The following is a 23359-nucleotide window of genomic DNA, read 5'->3' as shown; positions in this document are numbered from 1 at the left end:
GGAGAACATAAAATGAGAGCGTGGGGAAGTTTTACCCTTATTTACTCTGAGAGCAAAACAGATAAAGAGCCACACTTTGTGAGTCACTGGCCGCTTTGTCTTGTGGGGGTAACAATGAGATAGTAATCATTAATTAAAAAAGAAAAAAGAACAATCAACAGATGGTGGTGGCGCATACCTTTAATCCCAGCACTCAGGAGGCAGAGGCAGGAAGATCTCTGTGAGTTCGAGGCCAGCCTGGGCTACCAAGTGAGTTCCAGGACAGCCAGGGCTACATAGAGAAACCCTGTCTCGAAAAACCAAACCAAACAAGCAAGCACACCACACTGGGTGTGGCAGTACGTACATCTGTAATCTAGCACTTGGGGTGAGGCAGGAGGATCCTAGAGTTTGAAGGTGACCTAGTCTGCATAGTGAGATCCCACCTCAAAGCAACAGTCAAAAATCCATCGGCACCTATTACATGCCTGATAGTCTGTGGTGTCCCGGGACTACAGATGTATTCAATAGGACCCGTTCTGACCCTGAGCCCCAGTCCTAACGACACCAAAGCAACCTCCAACTAATCCAGGCTCCAAAAACAACTCTTTTCTTTTTTTTCTTTTTTTCTTTCAGATCTGAGGACTGAACCCAGGGCCTTGCACTTGCTTGGCAAGAGCTCTACCACTGAGCTAAATCCCCAACCCCCCAAAACAATTCTTAACTCCAGACTCAGCCCTGCTGTCACCAAGCCAGGCTGACGCCAGCCTGGGGCAGCACCGTATCTGTGGGTGCATCCTGGACCTTTCTCAGTGGGGTTGACTAAAATTCCTTGTGTGTGTGTTCATGTGTGTGAGGTACACATGTGTATGTGCACAGGTACATGTGTGGAGATTAGAGGACAACCCTAAGTGTTGTTCCTCAGGCTCCATACACCTTTGGGGGGAGAGTATGTCTTTGTGTGTGTACACATATTTAAGTGTGTGTGGGTCCATGCGGAGTCCAAGGAGCACACTTAGGTGTTGTTCCTCAGGAGTTCCTTTGGTTTTTGAGGCAGCTCTCTCATTGGCCTGGGCTTGCTGATTCAGCTAGGTAGATGGCTAGTGAGCTCCAGGGTTCCTCCTGCCCCTCTCTTCCCAGGGCTGGGATTCCGAGCCCACACCATCACTGGCTTCCTAACAGATGGGCTCTGGAGGACTCATGTCTCAGGCTTGCAAGGCAAGCACTTTCCTAGCAGCCGTCTCCCCAGCCCTGAAACTCATTTCTGATTCCAGGGCATTCTGTGTCTCTTCAAGGGAAGAGGTGGAAGATGGTGAGATCACTCTGAGTTACCTGCCCCAGCCAGGGGACGGCAGGGAGAAAGCGGCTGTGGGTGAGCATTTTCGTCTACCTCTCTGCAGGCTGATCTGGAGGCCGTTTTCTGGAATCCAGATTGCTGCCTGTTGCCTGCTGATTCATGTCCTTGCTGGCCTCTGGGCTACAAAGTCTCCCTCACCATGCACAGCGCTGAGCTTCGGATTCCAGGCTCCCAGATGCCTGCGATAAACTCAGGGCTTTTCACCACCCCCCACTCTCACCCCCCTCCTGCCCACTGCGGTCGCCTGCAGTTTGTAGGGGCCTCTTCATGGGTGTCACCTCCCCGGAGAGGCCTCCCTGGCTCCCTCCCTGGCTCCCTCCCTGGCTCCCTCCCTGGCCTCCATCTTGCTGATTGCTGTAGCTGCTGTTCTTCCCTTCCAGGGTATTCATGGGTGTTTGAGGGTGTGTGTTTGTTTGCATGGTTATTTCGTTAATGTCTGTCTCCCTGGCCAGACAGTGACTTCTCGAAGACAGCAACTTCTTTGGTCACCTTTGCAGCCTAGTTCTTAGCAGGGAGTCCAGCATACAGCTGACCTGCAGAAAACTTGGCTGGCTGGATGATGGATGGGCGAGTGGGTGGATGGATGAGTGGATGGGTCTTCCCACTTCTTCATGGAAGTGACAGGTCACAGCTAACAGAAGCACCTGCCTAGAGGATGTTTGTCCTGTGCTGGACCTAGCTTACCAGACTCCAGCTCCCTCCTGTGCAGTCTATGGTCGGCTCCTGCCACTGAGCGTTCTTGGGCTTCCTTAGAAGCCAGGGCGGGGAAGAATCTATCTGACCTTGTTTTAGATCCAGTTACATTTTTGACCCAGAGGCAAAAATGCTATCATAGATCCCTGACTGATGGGCAGTGATACCCACACCTGTCCTGTCCTGGCTCCCAACTCTGAGCACATTCATTCCCTGAACTGAGATGCTCATCTGTGCATCCACCTCCAGGCCTCCAGCCTGACTGTTGGAACAGGAACAGATTGCATTGATTGGCAGGTTCTCTTCCCACTTTGTTGACAGGCATACCGAGCCCAGCTTTGGATTCCTTCCTGGGCAATGGAGTTAGAGGTCAGAGTCCCAGGACCTTCCCCCTTCCAGAGGAGATGGGCTCCCTGACCCAGAATGAGTAGCTACTTCCTGGAGGGAAGAGCATCTGCCATGGGTTGTTTCTAGTGCCAGGCTGGGAGCCTCACACCAACCTGGTTTACTGTCAACCAAGTCCCTGGCTTAGGGTGGCTGGTGGCATGGAGTCCGGTTCTGTAGAATTCTTGAATCTTAACCTTAGAGTTTATAGGCAAAGCAATTCCCAGTACCAAAAAAGATGTCATCAAAACCACGTGGTTCAGGACTCAGCCTGGTGGGCGTCCTCTGCACTGCGGACTGCCACAGGCTCCATCCTCTTTTGAATGACTCACAAACCACACCCAAATCCCGCCCATTAGCCCCTGGCCACGCCCCACTCCGACGCCCGCTATAGGCTCCGCCCCCGCGGGCAGCGCGGGCCTCCCATTGGCCTCCGTTTCCATGGTTACTCGGGGGCCTGCAGCGCTGCTGGCTTCCCGACACGTGTCCCACGGAGCCGCCCGGAATTTGACAGGGGACCATGTGCGCGGTAGCGCGGGAGTCAGACAAAGGCCGGGGAGACGGTGGGGGACGAAGCTCGGTGGAGAGACGAAGCCAGGCGGAGAGGCTGGGAGCCGCACACCTCCCACCTGCTGGACACCTCCTCTCTCCCTCTTTTTATTTTGAAGAGGGAATTAAACAAAAGAGAAGAGTTAATGAGAGAGTGAGGTGGGAAAGGATCAGAGCCAGACCCCGTAGGCGAGCATCTACGAACACTCAGTATCCCCGTGTGCATCTCCCGGCCCTGGGCATCTCATCCCACCTTGACTTCAACCCTTGAGGTTCAAAGTCCGTTGTTTTTGCCTGGCTAGCTCTAGTAGGGAAAGCTTTACCGGTGTGGTTGTTTCCATACTTGAACAACGAGGTCTAAGCAGTTGTGGGGAACCTCTCACCACGACCTCCACGGTCCATCCATCCTCTGCCGCTCTTAGCGCCATCCCGCGTCCTCTCCCACAGGCGCTCCTGGGCTCTGGGCCCAGCGCTGTGGGCCACGGACTTGTGTCCTCTCACGCTCCCATTCCTCCTCTTGCAGCCCCTCACGGTTAGTCGCATGTCTTTCCGGCCCCCAACTTGGAGACCCTCTTTCTTCAGCTAACCCCCACCTCATCACCTGTGGTGTCGGTTCCTTAGGCTACCATAACAAATCGCTCCAAATTTAGTGTCATAAAACAACAGAGTTCTACAAGTCAGAGGTCAAATCTGACTGAATTCAAATTGTGTGGCAGCACTGGGTACCTTCTGCAGGCTGTGTGTGTGTGTGTGTGTGTGTGTGTGTGTGTGCACTGTGTTCCTTCTGCAGGCTGTGTGTGTGTGTGCGTGTGTGTGTGTGTATGTATGTGTGTGTGCGCGCACACTGGGTTCCTTCTGCAGGCTGTGTGTGTGTGTGCGTGTGTGTGTGTGTATGTATGTGTGTGTGCGCGCACACTGGGTTCCTTCTGCAGGCTGTGTGTGTGTGTGTGTGTGTGTGTGTGTGTGTGTGTGCGCACTGTGTTCCTTCTGCAGGCTGTGTGTGTGTGTGTGTGTGTGTGTGCACTGTGTTCCTTCTGCAGGCTGTGTGTGTGTGTGCGTGTGTGTGTGTGTATGTATGTGTGTGTGCGCGCACACTGGGTTCCTTCTGCAGGCTCTGTGTGTGTGTGTGTGTGTGTGTGTGTGTGTGTGTGTGTGCATTGGGTACCTTCTGCAGGCTGTGTGTGTGCATGCACTGGGTTCCTTCTGCAGGCTCTCTTGCTCTCTCTGTGTATGTGTGTGCGTGTGTTGGAAGGGTCAGCTTTCTTGCCTTTTTCCAAACAGAAAGCCCACCCACTGGCCCCTTCCAGTTTCAGGCCCCGCAGTAGGCCTCCTCTGGTGTTGGCCTTCGGATGCCTGCTTCCACATTTTAGAGCCTTCAATTACTCTGGCTTACTCGGATAATCTAGAATAATCTCCACCTCACGGGGGATGAGCTGCCTCGGAAGTTCTGTGCCGTGAAACAAGCCATTTCTGTGCTCTAGCAGTTAGGTTGGGGGCATTGTTCTGCTGACCATTCACCTCTGGACACCTCCCCCTCCCCTCTCCCAGTCTCTTTCTCGTCCATGCCTTTCTTCCAAGAAGCCTGCAGTGGTACCAGCCCAGTTCATGTCTCCTCTGACCACAGACCCCAGGGCCAGCACTCTAAAGCATGCATTCAGCCCCTTCCACAGCCCCAGCCACCGGAAGGAGAGCCTAAATGCCACTCGGACACCCGCAAACCTTGATCTGCCCCATCCATTTAGCTCCCCAAGATCCTCCCCTCTCTTACTTTGTACCTTTGCCGTGAATTCAAAATCACTTCCTGTTTTCTGTCTACCCCAGGATGTTTGCCCCCTCCCGGCCTGTGCCTGATGGTTCCACCCCGGACCTTTCTGTCCGCCCCCTTCATTCATCCCGCTGGCCCTGACCTGGTCCTCCTCCATTGTCCTTCCCCAGCACCTAAATGTGCTTATTATTTATTGACCTGTCACAGAGACCTTGCCTGTCTCCTCTTGTCCTTGAGAGTTCTGCAGGCTGGGCAGTGTCTTGCTTGTTTGACCTCAGAGCCCATCATGAGCTGGTCCCACCCAGATCCACTGGAAACCTGTGACCATGTACGGAAGCTCAAGGACTCAGTCTAGGGATGCTGAGGGGACCCACTGGGCATGCAGCATGAAGGTGCAAGAGCCTGTCCCTTGACAGGACAGCATGCCAGAGTAACAGCAGTGACAGCACCCGCAGCTGCTGGCACCGAAGCCACCCGGTGCCGAGTGTTAGCTCCTAGCTTGCTTCACGTATGTCCTCAGAACGGCCTCGGGAGTCCACCTCTCACCCGCTCCCCGCTTTGTGGATGAGGACCCTGGGCTCTTCAGGAATAGGCTGGAGGCCAGGGAAGTTCCTCGTGGCTCCTGCTGGAGGGAGGGGTGATGGGAGCTGGCCACAGCTGTTGTCGCCAGGTGAGGCAAGGTGGCCCTTCCTGGAGGAGGCTGAGACTGGTCCGGACTCGGGTGGGGCTGGGCAGGCCACTGGGAAGCCAGTTCCTGCATGCTCTTCCCCAGTCCTGCTTCCTTCCTGACCCTTCCTGTTTCCTCCTCTTCATTGTTCAGCGGGGCGATTGTCATCCTCACCCCGCCCTGGGCCTGCCCAGGCAGGATGTGCAGGCAGGAGGTTCAGTTTTCAAAAGTCAAGTGTGGATTAAACACCTTGAACCGCAGGCTCAATGAGGCTCAAACAGTCACTTTTGTGTTATGTGTGTTTTATCAAATAGAAAGATGGTTCAGTGGATAAAGGTGCTTGCTGCCAAGCCCGAGGACCTGGTGTCAGTCTCTGGAGCACACAGGGTGCAAGGAGAGAAACCGCTCTCGCGTGTTGCTCTCTGGCTTCCACACAGGGTCTGCGATATGCACATGTACTCCCCTCCAACTTTATCAAGGATTGCTGAATTTTAAAATGAAAATTATAAAAAGAAAGAAAAGCGATCCTGTTCACTGAGTGTGAGGCTCCATCCATGATTTTCCACATGCTTCTCATCTCATTTGATTCCTGGAACAGAGGACAGAGGTCTGAAGAGCCGGGGGCTGGCAGTCCCATGGGGCCTCTGGCTCTAGGGAGACACGGCCCGGAGATGTCTTGAGTGGGGCCCTCCCTCCTCCCTGCCTGCAGCCTTTAGAGTCACAGGTTGTTTCCTATCGCCCACTTTTCAAACAAGCAGGGTTAGTAGTGCTGTTCTCTCTGGTGGGTGGGAGGTTTCGTTGGCACATGTCACTACACTGTGGCTTGAACATCATGACAGATTCTTGGTGGTTTTTTAAGTTTTCTTTTTCTATTTTATGAGTATGTGCCCGCATATATGTCTGTGTACCACACGGATGTCTGGTGCCCTCAGAGGACAGAAGAGGGTGTTAGATTCTCTGGAACTCGAGTTACAGGTGGTTGTGAACTGCCATGTGGGTGTAGAGAACCAAACCCAGGTCCTCTGCAAAAGCAGCAAGTGCTCTTAACCACTGAGCCATCTCTCCAGCCTCCTGTATCCTCTCCACAATGCTCAGTGGACAAAGGGATGGGTGTGAGGCCAGGGGACTGCATAACGGCTTCAGCTACTGACTTTCCCTGTGTCCTAAGGAACATTGGCTCTCCTTGCTGCATCCAGGCCTTCTCTGTAATGTCCGGCCGGTGGGACAATGTGAGGAATCTGTCTGCTCACAGCCAAGGGGCTATGTCTGTGTCTTCGGGACCACCTTCACCCTCTCATCTCAAAATCATCCAGTGCCCACGGGAGAGGAAGAGGCGGAGGATGACGAAGCTGGTGGAGTTCTTGGCTCCCGGGGTCTGAACCTTTGGAGCTTTCTCAGTCTCCGGTGACCCTCACTCTGGCTTCTTCTCACCCCTGCAGGTGGCTGGACTTGTGCCACATCATTATAGGAGCCCTCCCCGCTCCACCCCTCCATGTAAGTCATAGGATCTCAGAAACAGGACTGGGCCCCAGGGAGGCTTCCCAGGAACCCAGAGTCCTAGGGCGTGGCTTAGCGGCCACTGAGATCAAGGCAAAGGAGGGCAGAGACTCCAAGCTCTGGGTTCTGGAGGAAGAGCTCTCAGGAGGCCGTGGGAGACACTCAGACACTTCAAAAGCAGAAGCTGGACTGTGGTGTCGCCATCGTGACCCACACATAATAACATTGCTGTACCTGGTGGGCCTCCCACTACCACGGCTGTGGGAGGGCAGGCACTTGGAGAAACAACCTGCTTACACACAGCTTCTGCTGGGCACAGAGGGTCGTACCTCATTTTCGGTGAGAAGGAGGTGGTGGCCGTTAGAGTCTTCCCTTTACAGACGGGGACAGAGACAGGAAGGTTAGTTAGCGGTGGCCTGAGGTAAGATTGGGACCTGTGGGATGGGGTAAAGACAGCCGGCGCTAGACCAGCCGTGGCGTGGTCAACCTGACAGTCTAGAGATGGGCCTCTGGCCTGGCCCCTGGGGGATTGTCTTGATTAGTTAACCGATGTGAGGAGACCCATCTCGATTGTGGGTAGGACCACTCCCTAGGTCAGGGGATCCTCGACTATATAAAACAGAGGGAGCAAACAGCACTAGCATACACTTATCTCTGTGTTTCTTGATTACAGATTCCATGTGACCTTCAAGTTCCTGGTGCCTTGCCCTCCCCGCCATGATGGACTGTACCCCAAATGGTGAGCCAAAATAAACCCTTGGTCCTTTGAGTTGCTTCTGTCATGGTTATTTTTGTTTGCTTGTTCGAGACAGGCTCTCACTGTGCAGCCCTGGCTGGCCTGGAGCTCACAGAGATCCTCCTGCCTCTGCCTCTCCTGAGTGCTGGGATTAAAGGGATCTGCCACACGGAGAATTGGCATGCCGGAGTGTTTTGTCATAGCAACAGGAAAATAAAATGAGGACACCAGGGAATGAGCAAAGTTTCTCATATTAGTGGCTCTCCAGCTTGTAGTTCTCAGAGGCAGTGAGCACATTCCATTGCTGTCACAGCTGTCAGTTTCCCAAGACCTATTAAACATGGCCTCCCCATTCCCCAGCTTCTTGGAAACCCCCCATCTGCTTTTTGTCTGACTCTGATGGCACTAGGGAGCATATAATGACACCTGTCCTTCAGTGTGTCTAGCTTATTTCACTTTGCAAAATGTTCTTAAGGTTCATTTATGATGTTTCACGGAACAAAACGACCTTTATAAAGGCTGAGTAATATTCCTGGACATTTCTTTTAAGGACACGATTCAGTGCAGAGCAGAACCTGAGGATGAATCTGGGGATTCTAGTGTTAAGGTCATGGATGCTCGAAGGAACTGACAAAGGAGTTGTGGGAGAGGCAGTGACGTTGGGTGAAGTGGTCCAGCGTTTCTGATACGAAGAAGAGAGTGGTGGCCTTGGCTCGGGGCTGCCCTGGGCCGTGGAGGATGGAGTCTGAGTTTTGGGTCCCCAAATGACAGGTCACTGTTGACCTTGGCATGAGTGATATGGGAGGAGGGCATGGAGGAAGCCTGTGTGGAGTCGCCAGTCTGCACCTGGGGGAGTCAGAGGAGAAGCCACAGAGGTAGCAGGTAGATGATACTGCTGGGCAGCAAAATGGAGGGAGCAGAGAGAGGACTTGGAAGATGGTGATGCTGGGGCTGCCCTGACACATCATCCGAGATGATGCTCTGGTTAGAGGAGAAAGCCTACGCGGGGCTGATGGGAGCAGGGCGGGAGTACCTCTGAGGAAGCGCCTAGATGCTATTTGAGAGGCAGGAAGAGTCCTGGAGGAGAGGGCAGGAGGGTGGGGCATGTTCTCCCTATTGTCTGTCTCTGTGAAATAGGAAGCAGGAACCTCAGCAGAGTGAGTGGGGCCTGGTCTGAGGAGCTGGGAGGAGGCACAGAAGGGCCTCCCAGGAAGAGCGCAAGACAGAGAGGAGGAGGACAGGAAGAGTGTGGGGATGGCCAAGGCTGCTGCATGCTGAGCGCATATTCTCCCTTAATTCTCCGGAAGGCTCTGTGATGTCTTTTATTTTTACTTTGTTTACTATCTCTCTGTGTGTGTGTGTACACATGTGTGTGAGCAGCATTTGTGTGGAGGCCAGAAGATAACACGGGGAAGTTGGCTCTCTCCTTCCACTATGAGATAGAGGAATCAAACTCAGGTCATCAGGTTTCTGCAGCAGGTGTTTTTATCCACTGAGGCATCCTGCCATCCCCTATTTTTATCTTCCATTTTATTTGCTTATTTATTTAATTTATGTTTCAGACAGAGTCTCATGTGGTCTAGGCTGGCCTCAAACTTGCTGTGTAGCTGAAAATGACCTGGAATTCCTGATTCTCTTGCCTCCACCTCCTGAGCACTGAGATCCCACACTTGGGTACCAGGCTGGGAAGGAACTCCGGGCTTCACGCACTCCGGTCCAACCCTCTGCCACTGTGCTGCATCCTCAGCCCTGGGTTTCATCTTGTTGATGAAATGAGAAGACTCTGAACGCTTGTGTGCCCCACCCCCACTGTTGAAACCTCTAGAGCAGTGGCCCTCAACCTGTGGGTCAAGACCTCTTTGGGGGTCAAATGACCCTTTCACAGGGGTCACCTAAGACCATCGGAAAACACAGATATTTACATTAGGACTCATACAGAAGCAAAATTACAGTTATGAAGTAGCAATGAAAATAATTTTGGGGGGGTTGGGGATTTAGCTCAGTGGTAGAGCGCTTACTCAGCAAGTGCAAGGCCCTAGGTTCGGTCCTCAGCTCCGGAAAAAAATAATAATAATTTTATGGTGGGGGGGGTCACCACAGCATGAGCAACTGTACTAAAGGGTTGCAGCATTAGGAGGGTTGAGAACCACTGCTCTAGAGGGTGGTGCTGATAGATGGAGCCTGTGGAAGATGATGAAGGCAGAGGGTGGGGCCCACAAATGGCCTTATTGTCCTTATTATTTTTGTTGATGCTGGGGTGGTACCCAGGGCCTTGCACATGCTAAGCAGGTGCTCTGCCTTGAGCTCCACCCCAGCCCTATCTAGAGACCTTCCGAAGGAGGCCTGGAGCTAATATATCCATCTACCACAAGGATGCAGTGAGAAGGAACTGTCTGTGAGGCAGAGAAACCCACTCGTGAGGCATGGAGCTCACCACTCCTGGCTGGAGTCTGGACAGCTGTGAGAAATAAGGCTCAGTGCTTTTGCTTTCTCTGTTTTTCCTGGTGCTGGGAATCGAACTCAGAACCTCCCATATGCCAAGCAAGCACTTTGCCACTGAGCTATAGTCCCAGTCTTGCTCTGGCTGTTTATACACCCAGTGATCTACGGCATTTGTTGAAATCGCCTGGACAGACTGAGATGGAATGAGCTTCTGCTGTCCATCGTGTGACCTGCAGGTCTGACCCCAGGACTGGGCTATCAGAAGCCTGTCCAGGGTCTGGGGAGATGGCCCTGTTGGTAAGTCCTGCTATGCTAATGTGAGGACCTGAATTTGGATTCTCAGCAGCCACGTAAAAAGTAGGGTGTGATGGTGCAGGCCTGCAATCCCCATGTTGGTGCCTGGAGACAGCCCGGTCCTGGATGCTTACTGGTCAGCAGGTCTAGTCCATCTGTGCGGTTCAGTGAGAGACATTGTCTCCAAAAATAAGATGGAAGACAATAAACGAAGACACCCAACTTCAACATCTAACCTTCATGACACATGCACACATGTGGACAGGTGCACACGCACACACACACACACAGACACACACACACACACACACACACACACAGCACGCGCTTGAAGGCTATTCTGTTCATTTTTAAAGTCCCGTTTATTTTTCTCTTTGTAAAGGACTGATGGTTATTTCAGGACATTTGGAAAATTCAAAGAAATATAATTATGAAAATTTCTCAATGCTTATGAACCCACTGCCCAAAGAGAAATCTCTGGCAGGTGGAGCTGCCCATCAGCAGATCTCCTGTCTCTGGGAGTCTTGCAAACAGCTGGACTACATTTCCCAGCCTTCCTTGCGAAGAGAGCAGCACGTGACTGAGCTCTCACCAATGGGATGTGGGAGAGAGTGAAGTCACCCTCTTCTGGGGCACAGCTCAAAAGATTTATGAGGTTTTGAGGGATCCTAGGCCTGCTGACACTTTGACCTCTGACCTCTGTCCTCTAGAACTGTCAGGAAGTGTGTCCTTACTGTATTAAAGACCAGTTGCTGTCCTGTCCCGTGTCATGTGTGGGTTCCTCCACCCCGCCTCCACTCCCGCGGGAAGTAACCACAGGACTCCAGCAGAGCGGACCCGCCCATGCCCTGCCGCCCCACAGTGTCTGAAGGGAGGACTGACCCTCTAAGTGTGTCGATCCTTTGAACTCTGAGTTGAGAGAACTCCCCCAGCAATGTCCCTTCTGCGTCATGCTATACACAGCCTCTCAGGCTGGCTTTTGTTGTTCGTCCTGCTACTTAGCGTTCGTTCATTTGTCACAGTCTTTCCCTTGCCCTCAGACAGCTCGGTGGCAGAGCTCCAGGGGTGCACTGAAGCCCTGCACCCCACTTACAGCCCCGCACAACCCACTGTAGGTAGTTCCCACAATTTGCTTCTACCAACAGTGCCTCATGAGAAATACCTCTGCCCACAAATATCCCCATGAGAAAGTGGTCAGCCCACCTCAGTTGCCAGCCTCAGCCTCACCTCTGCTTGTGGCGGCTGTCCTAAAGACTAGGGTATTAGAGAGATCTGTCCTGCCCAGAGGCACGTGGTCTCTTTCTGATGTGAATTCCCCTCCTGTTGTGTTTGACTTCACATCCACTATGTAGCTGAAGATGACTTTGAACTCCCAACCTTCCTGTCTTTATCTCCCAAGTGCTGGGGTAGCAGGCACGGCTCCTGCATGCTAGGCGTCTGTTCTGCTTTGGGCTACATCCCCAGTCCTTCTCATGTGTTTTCTGGTGCGTTGCTGACCCTTGCTTTGCCCCAATTCTATTGGAGCCCCTTACCAGTTCCACTACCACTTGAAGCTACAGAAATGAGGTGTTGGACAACTGGTCTTTAATACAACTGGTCTTTAATACAGCAAGAATGTTCTTCCTCACAGAGGTCAGAAGTCAAGGTGTCAACAGGCCTAGGAACCCTCAAAGCCTCATAAAGATACCTACTTAAGCATATCCACAACCGCCCCCCCATTTACTTATTTTTATGGGGTTTCACTATGTAGCCTTCTCAAACAGCCCCTCAGTTTATTTATTTTTATGGGGAGTCTCACTATGTTGCCTTGTCTGGCCTGGAACTTGTCATGTAGACCAGGCTGGCCTCAGACTCACTGAGATCCATCTGCCTCTGCCTCCAGAGTGCTGGGACTAAAGGTGTGCGCCACCACACCCAGAAAAGACCCCATTGCTGTGGAATGTTCTGTATGGCAAATGTGTTGCTAATTAGTCAATAAATAAAACACTGATTGGCCATTGGCTAGGCAGGAAGTGTAGGCGGGACAAGGAGGAGAATAAAGCTGGGAAGTGGAAGGCTGAGTCAGAGAGACACTGCCAGCCGCCATGATGAGAAACAGCATGTGAAGATGCCGGTAAGCCACGAGCCATGTGGCAAGGTATAGATTAATGGAAATGGATTAATTTAATCTGTAAGAACAGTTAGTAAGAAGCCTGCCACGGCCATACAGTTTGTAACCAATATAAGTCTCTGTGTTTACTTGGTCGGGTCTGAGCGGTTGTGGGACTGGCAGGTGACAAAGATTTGTCCTGACTGTGGGCCAGGCAGGAAAACTCTAGCTACACCCCATTTCTGAATTAATAAGGTCACACTTATGGGTACTAGGGATAAAGCCTCAACTATATCTTTCTTGTGTGTGGTGCATGAACAAGTGTGTGCGTGCATACACTGTACACACGTGCAGGGGTCAGAGGGCAATCTTGGGTCTTACTCTTCAGCTCTTTCTACCCGTTGTTAGAGACACAATCTCTCATTGGCTTGGAACGCTACCAAATAAGTTAAAGTTGGTCTGCTAGTTCTGGGACTCCGCCTATCTCTGATGCCTGCTTGTCTTAGCTAGGCTTTCTAATGCTGCGAAGAGACCCATGACCATGACAACTCCTATAAAGGAAAACATTTAATTAGGTGGCTTACAATTCAGAGGTTCAATCCATTTTCATCATGGTGGGATGCTGTGGGATAATGCTTTTTTTTACACTGGTTTAATAAAATGCTGATTGGCCAGTAGCCAGGCAGGAAGTATAAGCTGGATGAGCAAACTAAGAGGATGCTGGGAAGAGGAGGGGCAGAGTCAGGAGTCGCCAACCAGACACAGGAAGCAAGATGACAAGGCACAACTGAGAAAAGGTACCAAGCCATGTGGCTAAACACAGATAAGAATTATGGGTTAATTTAAGTGTAAGAGCTAGTCAGTAATAAGCCTGAGCTAATGGCCGAGCAGTTATAAATAATATAAGCCTCTGTGTGTTTACTTGGGACTAAGCAACTTTGGGATGTGAGTGGGAGAGATTTGTCCCAACTGTGGGCCAGGCAGGACACAGGAAAACTTCAGACTACATTGGGACATGGCAGTGTGCAGGCAGACATGGTGCTGGAGAGGTAGCTGAGAGTTGTACATCTTGTGCAGGCAACAGGAAATGAACTGAGACACTGGGTGTGGCTTGAGCATATATGAGAACTCAAAGCCCACCTCCACAGTGACACACTTCCTCCAATAAGATCACACTTAATCACACAAAGCCACACCTCCTAATAATGCCACACCCTATGAGCTTCTGGGGGCCAATTACATTCAAACTACCACACCATCCAACTCTCTTGGATCATAGGCATGTGTTCCTCTGCCCAACTTTCTTTTCTACATGATTCTGGGTCCTCACACTTGTAAGGAGAGTGCTTTGCCAACCATGCCATGTCCCTGGCTCCTATGAGGATGTAGTTCAATCCATAATCCCAGCTTTAAACCCCCAGGTTCCTCACGTCTGACCTGCAGCTTCCTTCCCTCTCTAGTCCTGCCCTCTGAGGGTCTTCTATGCCTCCTTGCTGTCCCCAAAAGGCTCCTTTTGTCCCCGCCTTTGGCTTCCCTAACTGTGGCCAGGGGGGTTATCTGTCTCTCAGCTCTTCATAGGGCAGAAAGCCTTGAAGCTAAGGTTTCATTGAAGGTAGTGGTGGGAGGCGTGGGGGAGAGCTCCCGCGGCTCAGCCAGCTGCCGTCCACGTTCTCCACGCCCTGGTGAGTGACCCTGAGGCATCTTGTCTGGAGCAGCTTGGAGGCTGAGCACTATTTCAACAATGCAGAGCAGCACTGAGAGCAACATCTATGAAGTCACCCTGGCCCCCCGGGGGAGGACTGGCATACAGTAGGTGCTCCATAAGTGCTCCTGGGATCAAGGGAAACGGGCCGGGCTTCGCATCTCAGCTCTGCCATCGCATGGCTTTGAGGACTGGGGGAGTTCTACTCTCTGGGTCTTGGTTTCCTCATCTCGGCACTGGGGTCCACATGTGTACCTGACCAGGCACAGCGAGGGGCTGGAGACCCTTGCTTAGCCTCGGGTGACATGTGACAGAGCTTCACAGTCACAGGAGGTAGTGGATGGGAGCCTCTTTTCTTCCAGACACTCTTCTGAGTGTCTCTAACCCGGCTCTCCAAACTCCATTCTTCCTTTCCAGACACTGTGTCCCTGTGATGATTAGCCCATGTCCTGCTGTGGTCCTTGTGCTCCGCTCTCAGCCCTGCAGGGGCTCTGCCCCCTCTCCAGTTGTCCAGGGCCCTTCATGGCAGCCTCACCCAGCTGTTTCCAGCCTCATATCCAACTACTCCTGCTCCTGCTCAGAGAACTGCTGGCTGCCTCTGCCCCTGGTCAGCACCTTCCAGGTTCTGTTCCTCTCAAGCTGCCCTTCCTATGTGGAATGTCCTCTCTTTGCCTGCCGAGAGATCCCTGGAACCCACATAAAGCTGGGTGTGGGGCCAGGCATGGTGGTGTCATCCCAGCACCCCTAGAGCAAGATGGAAGGTAGGGAGAGCAGCGGCAGAAGCCCACGGCCCTGCCAGCCCAGAGTACACAGCACAGCAGAAACAAGAGAGACCCTGCTGCAAAACCCCCACAAAACCCCCAAGGTGAAAGGAGAAAAGCAAATCCTCTGACCACCGCACACGTACGGCAGCGTGTCCATGCATATACACTTGTACACACACGCATGCACGCACGCACGCACATGCGCACACACACAAAATAATTTTTTAAAAACCAAGGAGATGGCACGGTTGTTGCTACAGAAGCGTTAAGATCCAAGTTTGATCCTCAGTGCCCAGGTACAAAGCCAGGTGTGGTGGCACATGCCTTTGTCATCCCAGCGCGGGGGAGACAGAGATGCGGAGCTGTGCCTGTGAGCATGATTCCAGAGGGGATCAAGCATGGGGCAAGACCCTTATAGCAAGCTGGGACCCCAGATGGAATAAGTAAAATACTGGAAAGCCAGCTGGCATAGTCTCCCTCTCTCTCCTCTTCCCTCCCTCCCTCCCTCCCTCCCTCCCTCCCTCCCTCCCTCCCTCTCTCCTCTTCTCTCCCCTTTCTGTTTCCTGCCACCATGATGAACTAAACTTCTCAAGCCACAGTCCAAATAAATTCCCTCCCTTAAGTCGCCCGGTCAGGCATTTTGTCACCACAATACACGATTTCACACACCTCCTTCAGGGCATATCCTTAAAGAAACTGAAATCTGGGTCACAAAGACATCCTCGTCTCTCCATGCTCATAGCAGCGTGGTTCCTAAGGACCTTAAGTTAGAAACGTCCAAGTACCCGCCAACAGACAAGCAGGAGACAATGGATGTCCCCTCTGTGCAATGGGACCTGGCCAGCTCCTTGGACCCCTCCTAAGCCTTCAGCACAGCCTCACTTCCCGCGAGCAGGCCCCTCCCTGGGTCACTGCACACAGCAAACAGGCTACAGCATCACCCCTAGACTCCACAGTCACTCCCAGCTCAGCCCACGTTTCTGGCCACCCCACCGGGAGAACTCTCTGCCCACTGTCCCCCTCCACTCCCGCCCTGGCCATTCCACCCAAACAGCTCTTAGGGGGGTGTCAGCACCAGCCAATTCATCAAGACCCTCGAAGCTAGCTTCTCAGAGCGGCTTCTCCTTCCTCCTGTTCACCTGGCATCGCCACAGGGAGGGCCTCACCCTCTTTTGCCCTGCTTGCCTTGTGTCTGGAAGACTTTCAATCCCTGAAACTGAGTACCCCAACCTTGGCCACACAGCCCACAGACGCCCCAGCCCTTCCCAAGACAGGGCTCTGGCTGTCTAACGTGAGGCTCCAGACTGAGTCCTTGCCACCTGCTGACCCCTGACCTGTTCCTTGCAGGGTAAGTGGAATCATCACGGTCTTGTTTTCCTCAGGCAAAACTCCCAGAGCAGTCCTCTGACCTACACATACACATTGTGGCACGTGCACACACGTACACACATCCTGTATCTGACACACACACAAAAGAAACATACAGAGTAGTTTTAAAAAGATGGCAGCTCTTGCCTCTTGGGAACCCCCTAGCTTGTCCCTGGTAGAGAGGAAGATCGATCCCCACTGCAGCCCCCCTCCCATTACCTGGCTGAGCCCATTTCAGGGCTGTGCTGTGTCTGGTCTTATCATCTCCCCTGGTGTGGTGACTGGCACTTAGGCCAGCCTGTATTTGATGGGTACGTCATAGATGAGTGACTGCAGCCTTGGCACTCCCCACCCTGCTCTGGAGCCCGACCCTGCCTGTCCCGGCCTCCTGTGCCTGCACCTGGCTGCCTCCACCTTCCAGGTGTACAGCCTCGGGGCGGGTGGTTCCTGTTGCAGCGCTTCTGGGGTGTACGTGTGTGTGTGTACGTGTGTGTGCGTGCACGTGCGTGCGTGTGTGTGTGTGTGTGTGTGTGTGTGTGTGTGTGTGTGTTTGTGTTTGTTTTGGTAGAAGTCAGGGGCTCCAGGGACTGACAGGCTGTGTGTATGTGTGGGGTGTGTGCGTGTGTGTATGTGTGTGTGTGTGTGTGTGTGTGTGTGTGTGTGTTTGTGTGTGTGTTTGTTTTGGTAGAAGTCAGGGGCTCCAGGGACTGACAGGCTGTGTGTATGTGTGGGGTGTGTGTGTGTGTGTGTGTGTGTGTGTGTGTGTGTGTGTGTGTGTGTTGGTGGAGCTCAGGTGCCCCAGGGACTGACAGGCTATGTGTATGTGTGGGGTGTGTATGTATGTGTGTGTGTATGTGTGTGTTTGTGTGTGTGCGTTTGTGTATGTTGGTGGAGGTCAGGTGCCCCAGGGAATGACAGGCTGTGTATGTGTGTGTGTGTGTGTGTGTGTGTTGGTGGAGCTCAGGTGCCCCAGGGACTGACAGGCTCTATTCCTGCAGAATCTTCTCATGCTGTCCTGGCCCCTGTCAGATTCCTCTCCTCCTCCTCCTCCCCTGACACTGGAGCGCAGAGGCCCCGCCCTCAGCCTGACCGGAACCCTCTTCTGGCCAACCCCGTCCCAGGAAGCCCAGGTGGCGGAGCAGGTGACCCGGAGCAGCCCCCTCAGACTCCTCACTCTGCTCAGGGAAGGTGCAGACACTGGTCCAGGCTGGGAGAAGTGGCCCTGGATTCAAACCCAGCTCCTCTGAGGAGTCCAGACGGTCATAGGCTCTTCTCTCTTCCAACATCCTGTCAGCCCACTTGAGTCAACACCTCTGGAAAGGTCATGTGGTGGGGCAGGGCTAAGTCTAGACCCCTGGCCCTGCTAGACCCCTGGCAGCTTCCATGTTCTCTCTGGGAAAATCCTCTCAGTGCCAATAACCTGGTGGGTGACCCAGCTGCCAAGAGTCCATGGCCTGCGACTGTAGGTGCTGCTCTCATGGCTTTGTTCTGACCCCACCCAGCCCTGCTGCCTGCAGCTGTCCCCTGAATTGGAACCTTACCTCCTAGAGGAGGAGGAGGCTCCTTAGGCTCAGAAAATGAAGCTTCTGAAGTTTGTGAGATTCCCATGGTTACATAAGCAGCAGCAATTGCTGCAGACAGGAGACTCTGCACGTTTTCCTTGCAAGACAAGCGGGAGCCATCACCCACAGGCCTTCAGCGTTATGGCTGCCTCTGGGCCACGCATGCTCCTGCTGGTCCCCTCTGCAAACACTATGGTTAATTATTAGAGAGTTGAGGGGTGAAGACATCAGGTCATGCCTGTTCACCCCGACACCACCCATCAGCACCTGCACCCCGACACCACCCATCAGCACCTGCACCCCGACACCACCCATCATCAGCACCTTCGCACTCCGCCCCAGCAGGACTACTATATTACGTGTTACACACCTGCATGGGGTGTATTGGGGGGACCCAGGGAGACAGTGGGTCTTCTGCCAGGAGTGATCCTGACAGCTGTGGCTTCCAGGCCAGTGTAGACCAGGCTGGCCTGGAACTCACAGAGATCTGCTTGCCTCTGCCTCCTGAGTGCTGGGCTTAAAGGCATCCTGAATTGTCCTCTCTTACAGAAGGGAAAGCAGACCCAGAGAGGTCTAGACATTCACCCAGGGTTATACAGTGGGTCAAAGAGGCACACACAAAACAAACAAACCAGGGCTATCTTCAGCTACATAGTGAGTTTAAGGCTAACCTAGACTATGTGAGACTCTTTCTTCAAAAGAAGAAAAGAATGTCTGGTGTGTGTGTGTGTGTGTGTGTGTGTGTGTGTGTGTGTGTGTGTGTGTGACTCCTGGCATACTCATGTGCCCACAGTGTTCACTAGTGGCCATGGGCAGCACATATCCCAGGTTAGTGCCTGGGCACTGAACACTGTCAACAGAGTCATGGAAAACCTATGCTTGGTGACTGCTGGATCAGGCCCTCAGTGCAGAGACTCTGGGAAAGAGAGAGCCGAGCCTGGCCCCAGTCTGGATGTCCTATATCAGCTCCCTGTCCCTGACCCCGGGGTCTGGGTGTCCTACACCAGCTCCCTGTCCCTGACCCCAGAGTCTGGGTGTCCTACACCAGCTCCCTGCTCCTTCCCCTGACCCCAGGGTCTGGGTGTCCTACACCAGCTCCCTGTCCCCTTCCCCTGACCCCAGAGTCTGGATGTCCTACACCAGCTCCCTGTCCCTGACCCCAGAGTCTGGGTGTCCTACACCAGCTCCCTGTCCCCTTCCCCTGACCCCAGAGTCTGGATGTCCTACACCAGCTCCTTCCCCTGGCCCCAGAGTCTGGGTGTCCTACACCAGCTCCCTGCTCCTTCCCCTGACCCCAGAGTCTGGATGTCCTACACCAGCTCCCTGTCCCCTTCCCCTGACCCCAGAGTCTGGATGTCCTACACCAGCTCCCTGTCGCTGACCCCAGAATTTGGGTGTCCTACACCAGCTCCCTGCTCCTTCCCCTGACCCCAGAGTTTGGGTGTCCTACACCAGCTCCCTGCTCCCTTCCCTGGCTCCTGTTAGTGCCAGGGCTTCACATTGTGGAAAAAGTCCTTCTGAGTCCATCTGTCCATCTGTGTTTCCTGCTGATCACTTTGTTTTTCAGGCTCTGAGAGCCCTTTGGGAGCAGGACATGGGGGATTGGGGTGGGGATGGGGTGGTCTTGTTTCTTTCGCCTGTTTGTGGCCTGGGGTCTCAGACCAAGGAATCAAGGAAGCCACATGGGGTAGGGACCTGCTCTAGCCAACCCCCTCTTCTCCTACTCCCTCACTCCAAGTCTCCTGGGGGTAAGATGCTAGGACCTTATGCAATGTGTGTGGTGAGGGGATCTACACGCATGCCTGAGGCTGCCTGGGCAGTTGGCCAGGCCCTGCTCTGGACTGTAAAGGGGTGGCCTTGTCTCCTATTTCACCTTCTGGTGAGATCCTGTGAGACCCTCTGCCAGGCTGATATGGGACCCCTAACTGTAAGCCACCTTCTCCCCACCTAGGGTTCATTACACTCTGGGTGGGGGGATCTGAGAACCCTGGGTCTGATCAGCATGTCCACACTGCTTGCCTGACCCCCAAGGATGATAGTCCAAGGATGGGCTCAACGGGTCATGGCCAGTCTGGGGCCCATGTAAACAGACTCACTGCCCTGTGGGATACACAACACATGCCACCAGCCTGTGTGTCTGTGCCCATGGTATAGCCTGCTGGCCGAGGGTGGGAGGACCACTGTGTGGTGATTCAGGACAGGCTTGCAGGTCTTTGTGATGGGGAATCTGCACTTCATCCCAGCTGGCCTGTCTGAGAGGGTCCTCAGGGACCATCCGGATCCCCAGTAAGCCGCTCTCTTCTTTGAGCCCGCCTGTTTTATTTCACACATTCCTTTCTGAGTGAAATGATTGCATTTTAAATAAAGAAATTGCATAGCATGGGGGCTGACTGGATCTGACTCAGCTGCTCTGTGAAGGCATCTTATTTTATTTGTTTATTGTGCATGAGTGTGTGGAGTTTGAAGACAACCTGTAGGAATCAATTCTCTCCTTCCACCATGTGGGTTCCTGGAATCAAGCTCAGGTCTTCAGGCTGGGTGGCGAGCGCCAATAATTCCCCACCCCCATCCTGCCAGCCACCTCACCAGCCAGGAGGATGGGTTGGGGGCATTGGGTGTGGCCCTCATCTCCCTCCTCAGTGCCTTGTGCTAGGCTCTGGGAGCACCATCCCTGAACGTTGCTTGGGAACACTGCAGTCATAAGTGAGGTCACTGCGGGCTGGTGGAGGTGGGCAGGATTGGCTGTGGTGTGGCAGGTGGGGAGCCTTGGGAAAAGTATGAGCACTTACAGAGAACAGACAATCGTGCCAGGAGCAGAAGGCTGAAGAGTCCGTGGGCCAGGCCGCGTTCCCCAGGGTTTAAACATCCGTATCTGTCATGCCGCCTCGTGGCTGGGAGGTAATGAGTCTGGTCCCAGCCTGGGGGTGCTCCTATGTGATCAAAGTTCCCTCAGTGTGGCCAGGGACTTTAGGAGTCCCTCAGACTCACACCCTCAGAAGGGTTGTCCATTTCCCCTCAGTCCTCGGGCTCCCTGAGGTATGGAGGTGTACCTCCCCAGCTCATCCTATCAAAAACTGTCGTGGGCAACAACAACTCAAGAGACTTGAATAACATGTTTATTTTAACTGCAATTTATTTCTTTTACCTTCCATTTATGGCTTGAGATTCAGTTTTCCTCTTGACTGTGGCCACATAAAGCTCATGTCTGGATAGTTTATTAGGTGGAAAAAAAATTATGAATCCAGTAACAGGATGGGTAGGAGGCCGTGGAGGGGATCTTTTGTCCGCCACCGGTCCAGGCCAGGTGCGGCAGCTTGAAAGATCCACATCTGAGTACAGCACGAACATCAGGGTGACCCCTGTGAGCCTGTGGCTGGGGCTAAGTGTGTCTTTACACACTTAAGTGCCCATCCCCACTGTACCATGGGGGACTGATGTGACACTAACGCTGTCGGTCAGGAAGGTGAGGCTCACAGAACACAAGTGATCTCTACCTACCAAACTCGTGTAACCAGGAAGTTCAGGGGATGGTGAGTCTTGCTTAGAAGGGAAGGGTGTGGGCAGATGTGAGTGTGCAGCGGTGATGGTGGAGGACAGTCTCACATAGCCCAGGCTAACCTAGAACTTGATGCGTTAACCAAAGATGACCTTGAACTTCCGATCCTCCTGAGTGCTGGCATGACCGGTACATTCCAGCATTTCCAGTTTTCGCTGAAGTGGGAATGGAACATGAGTCTTGTGCAGCATGGGCAAGCATTCTACCACACCAAACACACTCCCAGCCCATGGCCCCCTCTTCTGCGGAGCCCCCCTGAGCACTCTCTGGGGTTTTCTTACAGGGTGCTGCTTTCCACCTGACCAAATCTGTGGGAACACGTGAGCCGGGAATCCCAAGACATTCTCTCTGTGACGCCACCCACACATCGGCTGGGGTGTCTGCTAGGGGGCATTCTCCAGAAACCTTTGTGAGCAAATGGATGCTGTTCACTGTTGGCTGCAACCCGCCTTCCTGTGTTAGATGAGAAGGTCAGGCTGGCGAGGGCAAGCTGCTTGCCCTGGGACGCACTGCGAACCCCAGCATCTGTTTGCCTCAGAAGATGTCTCGCCCTCCTCAGACTCCCCTGGGCTGGAGTGTCAAGCTGATCACTCCTACTGCGCTCAGGAAGGGGCCAGGCAGACTCTGGAGGGGGCAGGCAGCAGAGGCACCGTGATCTCGTGATCTCCAGTGATCATGGGCAAGGGTGGTGCCTCCCACAGGACCAGGAAATGTTGAGTTTCCTCCTTGCTTTATGAACCTCTCGGTGTGGAGCCAACAGTTTCTGGATGGATTTTTTTTTTTTTTGGTTTTTCGAGACAGGGTTTCTCTGTGTAGCTTTGCGCCTTTCCTGGAACTCACTTGGTAGCCCAGGCTGGCCTCGAACTCACAGAGATCCGCCTGGCTCTGTCTCCCGGGTGCTGGGATTAAAGGCGTGAGCCACCACCGCCCGGCTCTGGATGGATTCTTAATAGCCTCATCCACTCATTCATTAGTTCATTCACTAATTCAATGAAGTATCCTAAATAAATAAATAAATAAATAAATAATGCAAGTCTTTTCGTTTGTTTTACTGTAATGGACTACCAGAGGCAGACAGCTTTATAAAGAAGAGGTGGGCTTTTGTTTTTGTTCAGGTTCTGGAGGAGCAAGCTCAAAGGACTGCATCGGGGCAGAGTCCCAAGGTAGTTAGTTCAGTGTCCTTTGGTGAGAGGTAAAGAGTGTGAGTGTGTTTGTGTGTCTGTTCTCTTTCCTTGAAAAGGCACCAGGCTTTCCTTCCTCCTGGCTTGTTGAATATTAACTGTGTCTCCACCTCTAAACACCCTAGGTTCCACCTTCTTACAACACCTGGAGACTGAATTGCCAGAGGAGTTTGGGAGTCCCCATCCATTCAGACCAAAGCAAGGGAGAATGTCTGCTTCTGTCGGGTTTGTCTGCAGATGTGAAAAGAGTGGCTGCATTTATCCTGCTCGTGTGGAGCACCAGGCAAATGCACAGCCAAAGGGTCCAGTTCAGTGGCCGGCATCACGGCCTCTCTTTGCAGCCTGGTTTTTCCTCAGAAATGTGTGTCTCCTCATTTAACAAAACCCCTTGTCAGGGGAGCAGGGCACAGAGCTCAGGGGGTATTGTCTGGGTTGCCAGGAAAAAGAAGCCATTTTCTTCCCAAATTGGGGTGCTCTGGGTCACCTCATTTCTCCTAGCTGTCTTGCGGTGTTCAGAGCCAGGCTGAAATCTACTCCTCTGTGAAGCCCTATTCTCCCCCCACCCCCGCCCTAGCCAGTGCCCTCCCCTTCAATGTTAGGGACTCTGTGCCCGCCCCGCCCTGTCTCTTGCCCAATCCTTCTCTCTCACAGGGTGTAACATCCGTTTTTTCTTCCTTCCCATGCTTCAGATCTGAGCATCTTGTCGGGGCTGAGGAGACAGCAAGCTTATGACAAGTCGGGTTTGGCATATCTTAGCTAGGGTTTCTGTGACTG

The 23359-nt window shown here is 53.1% G+C and overlaps 1 long non-coding RNA gene across 1 annotated transcript; it reads left to right on the top strand.

Annotated features, from left to right (window-relative positions):
* The first annotated feature begins 1182 nt into the window (after nucleotides 1-1182).
* Nucleotides 1183-22862, top strand: LOC128101361 (uncharacterized). Its single transcript, XR_008215076.1, has 4 exons — nucleotides 1183-1351; nucleotides 6834-6888; nucleotides 7565-7630; nucleotides 22711-22862. It is a non-coding gene; the product is annotated as an uncharacterized LOC128101361 (long non-coding RNA).
* Nucleotides 22863-23359: the final 497 nt, after the last annotated feature.

The sequence above is a fragment of the Peromyscus californicus genome, unplaced genomic scaffold (genome assembly GCF_007827085.1).
Source record: "Peromyscus californicus insignis strain IS unplaced genomic scaffold, ASM782708v3 Scaffold_7__1_contigs__length_154581171, whole genome shotgun sequence".
Classification (NCBI taxonomy): domain Eukaryota; kingdom Metazoa; phylum Chordata; class Mammalia; order Rodentia; family Cricetidae; genus Peromyscus; species Peromyscus californicus.
The sequence above is the reverse complement of the archived record's forward strand: the minus strand, read 5'-3'. Positions and strand labels throughout refer to the sequence as shown.